A 13,367-nucleotide genomic window follows, 5' to 3' on the forward strand; every position below is an offset into this window, starting at 1 on the left:
AAAGTAAGTATGTCTGTGTCTCCACTAGATTATAGGCTTACTGAGGTCAGGGAAAGGGGCTTGTATTTTTCACAGCACCAGGGACAGTGGTTTGCAAAATGGGGTGCTAGAACTAGCTTGTCCAGATTTATGCAAGCTTTGGAAATTCTGCAAGTCAATTGTAAAATCCAGGGTAGCTTGAAATTGGCTGTAGTGGGGATATTTACTCCATAGAAATTGACCAACACAACAAATCAGGGTTTTGTTTTGTTGAGTGCTAGTTTTCCAGGAAATGTTTGCTCATCTAGAATTTGGGAGCTTCTATTTAGTGGAAATAACAACAACAGCAATTCCAAACTCATACTTGATGATGAGCTGGAATTTCTTCCTTTGTAGACTGGAACACACTCTGAACTCCATCTCTCTCTCTCTCAATAATGCTATTTCACAATATGCATGAAGAGACCAGGGTAGACCATGTCCTAATTTTCCAAGCATAAATAGACCCTTGTCAGAGAGGCAATGTCTACACAAAGAAAGCATTTCCAACTTTACTGTGAAGAACTCTCTCCATACTGCCTTCCTTCTTTATGTTAATACTCTGACATTGAACACATTAGAGTTAACACTCTAATATCAGTTTGGGGACCCTACAATGCACAAAGCACTTTGCCAGGGACGAGGGACACTCCATGTGACTAAGAGCTAGTTCATGCTGTCTGACAGCGTTCTTGTGATAGGAGGAGGAGAGAATACACAGAGAGCCTGGGTGTGGCCACTCTGTTTGTTAGTGTGATGTACAAGGGACAAAGGTTTAAAGACAAGGAAGATGTGGGTCAAGAAAAGTCAGTATAAGAGGAGACCCAGCGAGGATGTGAGAAGCTGAGTCTGGATATTCTAGAAGTAGAAATAGGGCAATGGGATAGTTCTGGAATTGCCCCGTGGGTCTGGGGATCTCTACACTTCCAATCTGGTGACTGTGGGCATGCATGGGCTGAGACCATGAAAAAAGATCGACTTTGGCAAAGCCTACAATCGCAAGGAGCTTGCAGATGACTTGAAAGTTCACTAAACATGCAGGAAAAGGGAGCTCACGATGAAGTCGGAACAAGTGCATGTTAATAAATGGCCTGGGTTGAAGTCTAGCACATCCTTGCATGGAAGGGGGATTGTGAATGGCTTCAAGGATAAGGTGGGATTTCTAAAAATTATGAAGAATTTTAAGGGGAAGACAGCAGTGGAATAAACTGAGAGCAAGGACCCCCGCTGAGCTCAGAGCTCTGTTCAGCTGCATGTCTCACACACCTGTGAAGCCAGTCTTGTATTTATATTTCTCCAATTTGCCTGACAAGTTACCTTGGGGAGGCATATAGATTTTACAGATTTTTTTGGTCTCTCCTCTGAAGAATCCAATCCATGGATTAAAGGGGGAGTCCTGGAATCTGTATTTAAATTTTTTTAATTTAATTTATTTTATTATTATTATTATTTGGTTTCAAAGTTATAATGCATGGTTTAAAAGAGAGGAAAGGAAAAAAGAGAGAGAAAGCTGGTTATAGATCTGAGGGAATCTAGGAGGAAGGGCAAATAGAGGGAAAGTAAGGGAGACGACAAGTCTGGGGGAAGTCCAGTGGCCCAAAATCCCGGTTTCCCACCCACAGCCCAGCCCTTGGAGTGAAGAATTAGATCAGTTTTGCACAAGAGTTTTTAAAAAATCAAATCATAACAAAGCTGGTTTGGCTTCTCTTTTGAGTCTCCTAGATTACCGAATGTCTGTCTCACTCTGGCCAGTCGTGTCTCTCCACCAGACACTGTTGGGGCTCTCCTAGGTCTCTGCTTATGTCCCAGTCTGGGGTTTCCAGGAGTGCGAACACGAAGTTAGAGTGAGGCTGCTTCAGGATCTGGCCCTTGTGTCCATCCAGATTCCATAGGGAGTGCAAGGCTCCCAGGGGAGAGAGGGATGGGAGGGGGGCAGACCCTGCCCAGGCAGTCCTCACCGCTGGACAGGGCATCAGACGGCATCCCGAGGGCTCACCCTCCCCTTCCCCTCCACCCCAACTCAGGTGGAGGGGGAGCAGCTGTCACCAGGGCCTATATTGGTGAAGGTTTCGGCTCAGCACAGAACAAACAACAGCGGTGAACCTGAGGGCATCCAGCACTGGAATCAGGTTGAGAAGGGTGGTATCACTGAGATCACTGAACCAGGATTTGATGGGGACGGCATTGTCTGGATGGCTCCTATAAGCCCCTGGGGAGGTATCCAGGATCACAATGCTGGAGAGGTCACTGTGGACTGCAGAGAGGTCCTTGATGTAGCTGCCCCATTCCAAAGTGCAGTGCTGTCTGTAGTATCTCCTCTTGAGAATGCTTCTGCTATTATCCAGTTTATCTGCCACAGCAGAGCCATAAATCTCCATGCTTGTTGTGAACACCACCAACTTGTACCACTGGCTCACCACTTCTAAGAAGAAATCCACATGGGGCCTCTTATGTACAAAAAACCGGACTGGATGTTTGTCTATTACCACCTTGAGAATGAAGTCAGGAGGCGTTCCAGGCCAGACTGTGGGCCTCAGGACTCCATCATGATGGGAGTGAATAAGTGTCTCATCCAGATCCAGCACCAGGATCTTCCTCTTCACCCGGCTTAGCCAATTCCGGGACGCAGGAGATAAGGGAAGGATGTCATATTTGACAGTTTGGTACTGAATTACCGTGCGGATCTGCCTCTGCAAAAGGTAAATGAAGAAGCTCCAGAGCTTGGCGGCGAAAGCCACGGACTTGCGCAGCCCCAGCAGACACTGAGTCCGCATCATCCCGATGACCCCGGCACCGCTGGCCCCGGGGCCCCAGCGGCCCAGCTCCGCCAGCCCCCCGGGGGCAGCACCCCGCCACCGGGAGGGGGAACAGGGGCCCCCGAGTGGCAGAGGAGCCTGCAGAGAGGGGCACGAAGCGGGAGGCTCACAAAGCCACCCACGACGACGAGGGGAAAGCCCAGCGGAACGGGGAGCTGCGGGACAGGCGTGGGCAGCCCGCAGGGGCCCACATGGGCAGGTAGTGGCACAGACGGCTTTGCCGAGGTTGACGGCGGAGACAGGTTGGGCTATAGTGGGGTCCTCCAAGACGAGGAGGGAAGGGGATGGAGAATTTGGGGAGGAGGCTATGAGGGAGGGGGTTAGGGAGAAGGGAGGGAGGGAGAAGGAAGGGGAAGGGGAAGGGGGGGAAGCGGAGGGTCTATTATTATTTTTAAAATTTTGTCTTTGCTGGGTCATCACTGCAACACACCAGCTCTTCAATGTGGCACACCGGCTTTCTGCAAGTGGGGGCGCCTTCTATTTCTGAGCATGCGCTCTAGAGGGCACAGGCTCAGTAGTTGGAGCCCGTGGGCTGTCCAGTTGCCCGACAGCATGTGCGATCTTAGTTCCCTGACCAGGGATGGAACCCGCGTCCCCAGCATCGGAAGGAAGATTCTTAACCACTGGACTACCAGAGAAGTCCCCTGGAATCTGTATTTTAATTAAGGAAACTGCAATGGGCTGTGCATCCTGGCTCTTTTGAAGGACCGGCTCTGTGCTGAGCGCTGTGTGGATATTTTGGGGGAGGGGAGAGGGGCGAGCCACTAGCCGGTACTTCGCGGGAGTCAAGAGTATGAGTTTTGCAGACTCTCCATCTTCCAAACTCGCTCCCTCCGACATCTCCAGCCCCAGGAATGGGCTCCTTTATTCCCCTGAGTTGGAACTGCCTGAATTTTAAAGCACTGCACGATTTATTCAGAGGAAGTCTTTGAAGAAGGAGTGGGAGCTAGGCCGCAGGATTCTAATCTTGAATATTCAGGGAAAGCAGCATGCCCTATTCAACACGGCTGATCAATAATGAGTGCATTCACACTCTCAATGTGTGCATTATGTACAGATACAAAATATACAATGCCCCCAAAACGGGGAAAGACATTTCTGATGGAATTTTTTTGTTTGGGTTTATAAAAATAACTTGTGGTGCATCAATTACTCTCCATTTCCATGGATACAGGCAATACTTTATTATGTAACTCTACAGCTGTGCCGGTTTTTAATATAAAACCCAGATTTTTTCATCTATTTCTCTTTCATAGTTACTGAACTGAGATAATAACATCTTTTACCTATGAATGTATTCTTTTTTTTTTTTCACCATCCTGCAAACTCTTATTGATTAGAATTTCATTTTGTGGCTTTTGTAATAAAATCTCCAGTAAATGTTACCATTGCAGGCGGTGGAAGGGCGGAGCGGGAAAGGAGGTCATTCTTTATGTACATTGTGTGTAAATATGCATGTGGAAAGAATGCAGTGTGGGTGTACATGTGGCTTCCAGCTCTAACAAGTGAATGCCTGGGAATTGTCCTGGCTTCCAATTTGTTCTGGGGCAGTTTTCAAATGACTGTTTGCTGCTGCTGCTGCTAAGTCGCTTCAGTCGTGTCTGACTCTGTGCGACCCCAGAGACGGCAGCCCACCAGGCTGTTTATGACATGTTAAAAAAATATTCATTTCCTTTTTTTAAAGAACCTACCACCCTCTTTTCTGAGAGCAAATCTCTTATTTCTGTACTTCTACAATTGGTAATTCACTGTCAGTGTTTTAACTCCCTGAAAGTGTTAATCACTCAGACGTGTCCAACTCTTTGCGACCCCATGGACTGCAGCCCCCCAGGCTCCTCTGTCCATGGGACTTTTCAGGCAAGAATACTGGAGTGGATTGCCATTTCCTTCTCCAGGGGATCTTCCCAACCCAAGGATTGAACCCCGGTTTCCTGCATTGCAGGCAGAATCTTTACTGTCTGAACCACTGCCCTTTAACTCCCTGGTGAAGTGCAAAGTTGATGAACAGCTTGCGGTTCTTTCCAGGTCTCCCTGCACAGCAATGGCCTCCTATCTTCCTAGTGGGGTTGGACTAGTGAGTGCTAGGAAGGGGGAAGGAAGTGAAGATGGAGATGAAGATCCAGGGTGGGCTAAAAAGGGGGCAGATTAGGAGAATAAAGCTGGATAGGATTTGAAGGGCTACTGGGAGGAAACAGACCCTACAGATTATCAGCCATTTGGAACTCTTCCACTGACAATTCAAATTTTTGGTAAACAGGGTTAACTTAAGGGACCAGAAGGGGCCTGAAGGGTCTGACAACTCGTTACCATCGTATGTGAAAAACTGCACGCTTGTGAGTATGCGCAGTTTGGGAGGAAAGGGTCTGTTACCTGTAGATTTGGGGGTGGCTGCCTGGCTTACAACAAATCCTGGAGAGCTCACTTCCTCTTTTAGTGACAGAGCCCTCAAAGAGAGTGAAAGTGAAAGTGGCTCAGTCATGTCCGACTGTTTGTGACCTCATGGACTACACAGTCCATGGAATTCTCCAGGCCAGAATACTGGAGTGGGTAGCCTTTCCATTCTCCAGGGCTTTTCCCAACCCAGGTCTCTTGCACTGCAGGCAGATTCTTTACCAACTGAGCCATAAGGGAAGTCAAAGAGAGTGGGGGAGAGTTAAGCCATCCATCACCATCCTGGTGACAGTAATTGACCTAAGAGGTGGGCACCTGACCCGAGCTGGGCCAGTTAGAATGCTTCCCTGGGAGTTTTCCAAGTCAACTAGTAGGAAAGTGCTCATTCCCATTTTTGGGTGATGGAACAAGGATTTAGCCATGATCTCCACCATATGGCAAAAATCCATCTGCAATAAGAGGGAATATTTAAATGATTAATGAATTCACAAGATCACTACAGAACAGAAGAAAATGACAGGATATCATGGGGTCGTCCATGTTGGGCCTTTCCCCACATCTCTGTGGTCTTCTCTCTCAGGAGGAGTCAGATGCACAGAAATTCTGGTTCTATGGTTTTTCTTTTCAAAGGAGCCTTGGTATTGCAATTTTCCCAATCTCTAAAGTGGTCAGAATAATTTAAGCCCTACCTACTTCATTGAGGTATTGTGGGGACCTAATGAGATCTTTAAAATTAAATGCTGTTTGTACACTCCCAGGAGTTATACCTGGACCTGTGGTGTCATGTCTTGGTCTGAGATGGCAAGCATGCACAAATGATGTCAGTGTTCTTTTTCTCTGCTTCTGGTTCACTTCAGTTCAGTTCAGTCGTTCAGTCGTGTCTGACTCTTTGCGACCCCATGAATCCCAGCACGCCAGGCCTCCCTGTCCATCACCAACTCCTGGAGTTCACTCAAACTCACGTCCATGGAGTCAGTGATGCCATCCAGCCATCTTATCCTCCATCGTCCCCTTCTCCTCCTGCCCCCAATCCCTCCCAGCATGAGACTCTTTTCCAGTGAGTCAACTCTTCGAATGAGGTGGCCAAAGTACTGGAGTTTCAGCTTTAGCATCATTCCTTCCAAAGAAATCCCAGGGCTGATCTCCTTCAGAATGGACTGGCTGGATCTCCTTGCAGTCCAAGGGACTCTCAAGAGCCTTCTCCAACACCACAGTTCAAAAGCATCTGGTAGATCTGTTGATCCTAGCACTGCTTCTGGCTCAACTTGGATAGAACCTCATAATCTTTTTCAGCACAATTTTCCATACAGCCTCCACCACTAATTAGATTTGGCATGTAAAATAAAACCTATTTGTGGTCTCTGATCTAGGCTCTCACATGAGCTGATATTAGGGTTGCAGCCTGGAGATCAATTTCCCAACTGATCATAGGGGAAGGGATAAAGATATAATGATGTGTTGCCACCATTTTGAAAAGGACAAAATGGTGTAACTGTTAGGAAGACATAAACAGGTATTTGGGGGTTAGGAGAAAGGAACCGTCATCTTAGCTGTTTAAACATCGTTAATAACAGAGAGCAGAAAGGTGAGTGAAAATCATTCTAATTACTTCCCTGCAGCATCCCAGGTTGTGAGCCTAATACTGAACAATTTGACAAGTCGGTACAGGACACATTGTAAGTCGTTATCACTTTTTGCTTCTGGGAATTTAAGAATGTGAGACTATAAGAACAACCTGATGTAGAGGGACATAAAACAAATGAAAAAAAATTCACTTAAAAATAACTTTTGAGTAGTTGCAGAGAACTGCATGTGTATTTCTGTTGGTATGTTTACCCAGAAGTGAGCAACCTTATACACTGTAGGAGACCTGGGGTCGATCCCTAGGTTGGGGAGATCCCCTGGAGCTATGCAAAACTACAGCTCCATCAACAACTGGCCGGAGGACAAGTGGCATCTAGGCGGGGGCCTGAAACTTCAGTGATCATCAGGCACAGACCCATGGCAACTGCGTCATCTCAGGCCCTCCTCAGCTTGTCTGTGGCTTTGAAGAATTGGACAGAAATAAGTACCTAATTTCTGCAGTGGCCTTTAAGCCACTACCAACCCCCTCGAAGGCTTGGGCTCAATGTCTTCTGGGTGCCTACACACCAAGACTCCCAGACTATGACTGGTTGAGTCAGAGCTGGATTCCTCACCCAAGACGAGCCAATAGGATCTTCTTTCCTCACTTTTAGAATTAAATGAATGGACCTCTAGCAGGTATTATTGGATCTAGCAGGCTATTTGGATGCCAAGGATAAGCAATTGGGATGGGCTACTTGCAAGCAGAGCAGAGCAACCTTCTGGAAATGGATGTGGTGGAGGCTTTGGTTCTTCTTTCTTAAAACAAAGCCCTTGTCATTCCAGCTAGCTTAACTGGACTTCTGTTCTCTGCCAGGAACCCTGTGCTGACCCCAACTGCTCCCCCAAATCTGGGATGTGCACCTCCATGGCGCACAAGCTGATATTTAGATGGCAGGAGAGATGATTTTCCGTAGTACAGACTTTTAAGACATCCCCATCGATTTCTATCACGAGAAGGAAATTCCCTTTCAGCCCTTTTGAGGATCTCAGTTTGGTGCTTGTCTTTTACACCTAAGACTTGCTAATTTCCTATTTCAACAAAGAGAGGATTGGGCTTAGGCTAAGAGCCTTCAGCAGTCAATGTTATCTTGCTAGAATTTAATAATATTATCTTGCATTTGGTTTTAGGGTGCCTTCTTTTATGGCAGGTGATCTTATTTTTCCATTGCCCTCATTCTGACACACAGAAGACACAAGGGATATTAGAAAGATTGCTGTTGTTTAAAACCAGTTAAGTTTAGGTTTGTTACATAGCAATAGATAATGGGAACAGAACCCATGACAGATAATTCAATAGAGGGCAATTAACATAGAGAACCAAATAGAAAAATGTTGGAAGGGCTGAAAGTGTTCATAAGGGATGGTACAGCCACTCAGATTTAGTAAGGGCAGGAAGTCACTTCTGCTCATAGGGCTGGAGGGACAAAGAAGGTAGGAAGTGTTACTGGTGCCCAGGAGAAGGGCCACCTGGCAGGAGCTGGAGCCATGGTAGAGAAATCTGGTGCCACAGGGAATTTTGTTCAGTATCCTACTCTATGTGACCCCATGGACTGCAGCAAGCCAGACTTTAGAGTCCGAAGCGAGGAGTGGTATAAACATTTTAGCTTCTTCCCTTCTCCCACCATGCAATCTTTTTTTGGGTTTCTCATGAGACTCTCACCAGAAACCTGTTGCTAAGGAACATGACTGCCATAATTTGCTGAGGTCAGTTCCCTGGGATACAGAAGAAGGCAGGGCAGGAGGTCTTAGAGTAAAGGGGACCAGACTTCCCTGCTGGTTCAGCAGCTAAGACTCTGTACTCCCAATGCAGGGGGCTTGGGTTTGATCCCTGGTCAGGGAGCTAGATCCCACATGCCACTACTGAAGATCCGGCATGCTGCAATGAAGATAGGAGCTCTGAGTGCCACAACTAAGAACCTGTGCAGATGAACAAAAAACAAAAAGAGTAAATGGGGTGAGTGACCAGCACTCAGGGTCATGTGACACAAACTAAGGCAAAGTCCTTCCAAGGAACTGCTGAAGGCACTGGGCTTAGAATGAAATCGAGGACGAGAAAGGCATGTGGAGTGCCACATATTGTGTGCCCCTTCAAGCTGTGCATATGCCACCCCTGATTCCTAAAAGTATGCCTTAATCTAACCACAGTGTACTGATAACAAACAGGACCCTTATTAGTTGCAAGTGGCTCATTTTTCTCAAATGTCCAGGGTGAAAAGGCCCCAGACACAGATGTGTGCAGAGGTTCCACCATGTCATCAGGTGACTGTGTCTGTCCATCTCTCAACTCTCTGCTCCTCTGTCTTCATCCTCAGGGGCAGCCTGACAACCAGCGGCTCTGGACTTGCAACCATTGGCTGAGCAGGCCCAGGGAAAGTTCAGCACCTCTTTCTCAACAGTTCCAGCTAAAGTTCCAGACTTGAGCTTGATTGGCCTGACTTAGGTCCAGTGTCCATGTCTGCACTGCCCACCAGGGCCAGGAAAGTGGAATACGCTGGTGGTGTCTGTCAGTGTGCCCATCAACGGAGGCAGGAAACCAAGTCAGGCGAGTCAGAGGTCAGCCTCACTTGACCGGAAGGACAATTTGCTTTAATTAAGGTGCTTGTCCCCAGAAGAGGGGATGCTGGGTGGGTATAAATAATTGATGTCTCATCAAACCCTTCCAGCACTTCTATTATCTGCTATGTTTCTATTTCCCTGTGTCCCTTCTATTCAGGTAAATGTTATGCCTTATTCATCTCTGTATCCCAACAGCATCTGGAATGGTACCAGCGACCAGGTAAGCACTCAGTGAATGTTTGTGGAATTGGATTGAGGTGTAAGCATTTGCAGTCTTCCTAGGTGATGCTAGTGGAAAAGAATCCACCTGCCAATGCAGGAGGTGCAGGAGATGTGGGTTCAGTTCCTAGATCAGTTAAGATCTGATGAAGAAGGAAATGGCAACCTACTCCAGTATTCTTCCCTGGAGAATCCCATAGACAGAGGAGCCTGGAAGGCTGCAGTCCATAGGGTTGCAAAGAGTCAGACTCCACTGAAGTGAAGTAATTATGCATTTATTTCTAGAGCACAATGGGTATTTTCCATACCCTGGAGGGTGTGGGGGACTGGATTTCTTGTATTTTTCTCTACAGTGGGTGGGTGGTAGGCAGAAGAGAGGGCGGCAATATTGGCCCAAACACACCTTTTTTGCATCTCAGAATCTTTCCCGGGCTACCAGGTCTCCTGGGGACTCTGGCCAACCCAGCTGAGAGCTCATCTCCATTTACTACAAATTAGAAAACCAGCATTTTCCTTTCAGTTGGCCTGAGGCACAATCTTTCCCTTCCAATTTGAATTGCATATATAAGTGCCATGTCTTCCCATTGGATGTGTAAGGACTATCTGACACTTCAGTTGTTTTTCTCATTTTTCAGATTTAAAAGAGAAAACACATTTTAGAGGCCAATTGGTATTGTAGCCCCTTTTGGAAAGTACTGTCAGCATCACACTGCAAAACCAAAGTTCTTCAATTACTCTGCACAAATTAACTTCTGATTAGTCTTTGCACAGAGCCGCCATGGAAGCCCAGACTCCTTCAGTCTTTGGCTTGCAAGACAATCTCCCAACTCAACAGAACCATCAAGGAGCCTGTTTATAACAGTGCCATTAAAAATGAAGCTCTGTCAAGAATCCTTGATAATAGTGTTGGAAACTGTATTCACAAGGATTTTTTAAAACGACTGGATGGTTTTTTAAAAAGGCAATGAAACACTTTTAAGGAACTCTAATGTAATAAATCAATCATAATCCCTCTGACTTGACTACACTGTCTTCATATTTATTGTAGCATATGGAAAACCTCAATTCTTTCCTATCTCCTCCTCCCCACCACTGCAACATTTGAGAAGACATCTAGGTAGAACATATTTATATTTTAAGAGATTTATACTTGCTTTTAGTATTATTTTTAATTTTTATTTTTTATTGGAGTAGAGTTGATTTATGATGTTGTATTAGTTTCAGGTCTACAGCAAGGTTATGTGCAGTGAATATATATATCTCCATTCTTTTTCAGATTATTTTCCCCTATAGGTTATTACAGAATATTCCCTGTGCTATACAGTAGGTCCTTATTGATTATCTATTTTGTTTTCTATTTATTAACAATTTTTAAGTTAGTTGATTTGTTTTTGCTGCTGGAGGGTTTTCTCCAGTTGCAGCCGTGGCTTCTCTCGCTGTGCAGCTGCCACCTGCTCTAACAGATAATGAGCTTCCCAGGTGGCGCTGTGGTGAAGAACTTGCCTGCCGAGGTAGGACATGCAAGAGATGAGGGTCCAATCCCTGTGCCAGGAAGATCCCCCGGAGGAGAGCATGGCAACCCACTCCAATATTCTTCCCTGGAGAATCCCATGGACAAAGGAGCCTGGCAGGGGTGGGCTACAGTCTATAGGGTCTCAAAGAGTCCACGTGACCAAAGCGTCTGAGCATGCACACATGCATAACAGGTAATACCCCTTATTTTGTTTATTGTTTTAACACAACAAAACTTTATTTCTCCAATACATAATAGTCAACTTCGGCTGTTCCTAATTGTGCTTTTATTTTAAAAGTTATTCTGTTGCGATATGATTGATATTTAAACATATGTACATATTTTAATATGTATACATGGGCATATGTTTACACCCAGGAAGGCACCACTACCATCGACATCATAAACATATCCCTCACCTCTCAAAATTCCCTCTCACTTTTATTATTAGCAGTAATAATAGTAATAATAATAATAGTAGTAGTAGTAGTAAATACACAACACGAGAAATACTCTCTTAGCAACTTTCAAGTATTTAACAAAGAATTGTTAACTATAGAGACTGCTGAATAATAGATCTCCAGAACTTATTCATTTTACTTTTCTGAAACTTTGTACCTTTAACCACCACATCTCATCACCAGTCAGTCCTAAAGGAAATCAATCCTGAATATTCACTGGAAGGACTGATGCTGAAGTTGAAGCTCCAATACTTTGGCTACATGATGCAAAGAGCCGACTCATTGGAAAAGACCCTGATGCTGGGAAGAATTGAAGGCAGGAAGAGAAGACAGAGGATGAGAGGGCTGGGTGGCATCATGGACTCAATGGACATGAGTTTGAGCAAGCTCTGAAAGATGGTGAAGGACAGAGAAGCCTGGTGTGCTATAGTCCATGGGGTCGCAAAGAGTCGGACATGATTGAGGGAGTGTCAACAGCGACTACCATCACCTCTCTATGTCTCCCTCCTCCTAGTTTTGGTAACCATTATTCCACTCTCTGCTTCTATTGGTTCAGCTCTTTAAGATCCACATATAAGTGAGATCATATGGGATTTATTAATGTCTTTCTGTGTCTGGCTTACTTCACTTAGCATAATGCCCTCTGGATTCACCCACGTTGTTGCAAATGAAAGGATTTCCTTTTCTAAGGCTCAGTGATATTCCATTGTATGCATATACCACATTATTTTCATCTAATTATCCATCAACAAACCCATAGTTTGTTTCTAATTTTTTATTCTTACCAGTTTGAGAAAAATTGACATACGTCACTGAATAAGGTGTACGGCATGATGATTTGATTGACACATATTGTGTAATGATTATCTTAATAGGCTCAGCTAACATCCAACATCTCATACGGGTACAATATAAAGAAAAGAAAGAAGAAAAGAGACAAGAAAAAATAATTTATTCTTGTGATGAGGACTCTTAGGATTAACTTTCTTAACAACTTTCTAATATATCATACAGCAGTGTTAACTATAGTCACTATGTTCTGCATTTACATCCCTAAAAGTGAAACTTAGTTACTCAGTCGTGTCCAACTCTTTGTGACCCCATGGACTGTAGCCCACCAGGCTCCTCTGTCCATGAGATTCTCCAGGCAAGAATACTGGAGTGGGTAGCCATTCCCTTCTCCAGGGGATCTTCCCAACCCAGGGATCGAACCCAGGTCTCCTGCATTGCAGGCAGACGCTTTACCAACTGAGCCACCAGGGAAATCACTTTTACATCCCTGTAGTTTATTTATCTTATAACTAGAAATTTGTACCTTTTGACCACATTCCTCAAAACCCATTCCCCAGCCCTTCACATCTGGTAACCATATGTTTTATCTTTTTTCTATAAAGGTCTTAAAAAGAAAATTCCATATATAAGTGTCTGATATTTCACTTAGCATGATGCCTTCAAGGTCCATCCATGTTGTTGCAAATAGTCAGATTTCCTCATTTTTTAAAGACTGAATAATATTCTACTGTATAAATATATAAAGCTTCTTTATCCATTTATCCATCAATGAACACTTAGTTTCTGTGTCCTGGCTATGGTAAATAACGCTGCTATGGAAACTTCCCTGGTGGGTCAGTGGTAAAGAATTTGCCTGCCAATGGAGGAGACACAGGTTCTATCCCTGATCTGGGAAGATCCCACATGCCTTGTAGCAACTAAGCCTCTGCATCACAACTATTCAGCCTGTGCTCTAGAGCCCAGGAGCCACAACTC

The 13,367-nt window shown here is 45.1% G+C and overlaps 2 non-coding genes across 2 annotated transcripts; both read right to left on the reverse strand.

The window, feature by feature from the left end:
- Positions 1 to 1,957: 1,957 nt before the first annotated feature.
- On the reverse strand, positions 1,958 to 2,795 carry LOC102277372 (CTD nuclear envelope phosphatase 1). The gene has a single exon (XR_001351916.2). It is a non-coding gene; the product is annotated as a CTD nuclear envelope phosphatase 1 (transcript).
- A 9,996-nt stretch (positions 2,796 to 12,791) lies between these two features.
- TRNAC-GCA (transfer RNA cysteine (anticodon GCA)) lies at positions 12,792 to 12,863 on the reverse strand. The gene has a single exon. It is a non-coding gene; the product is annotated as a tRNA-Cys (tRNA).
- Positions 12,864 to 13,367: the final 504 nt, after the last annotated feature.

The sequence above is a fragment of the Bos mutus genome, chromosome 18, assembly GCF_027580195.1.
Source record: "Bos mutus isolate GX-2022 chromosome 18, NWIPB_WYAK_1.1, whole genome shotgun sequence".
Taxonomy (NCBI): Eukaryota; Metazoa; Chordata; class Mammalia; order Artiodactyla; family Bovidae; genus Bos; species Bos mutus.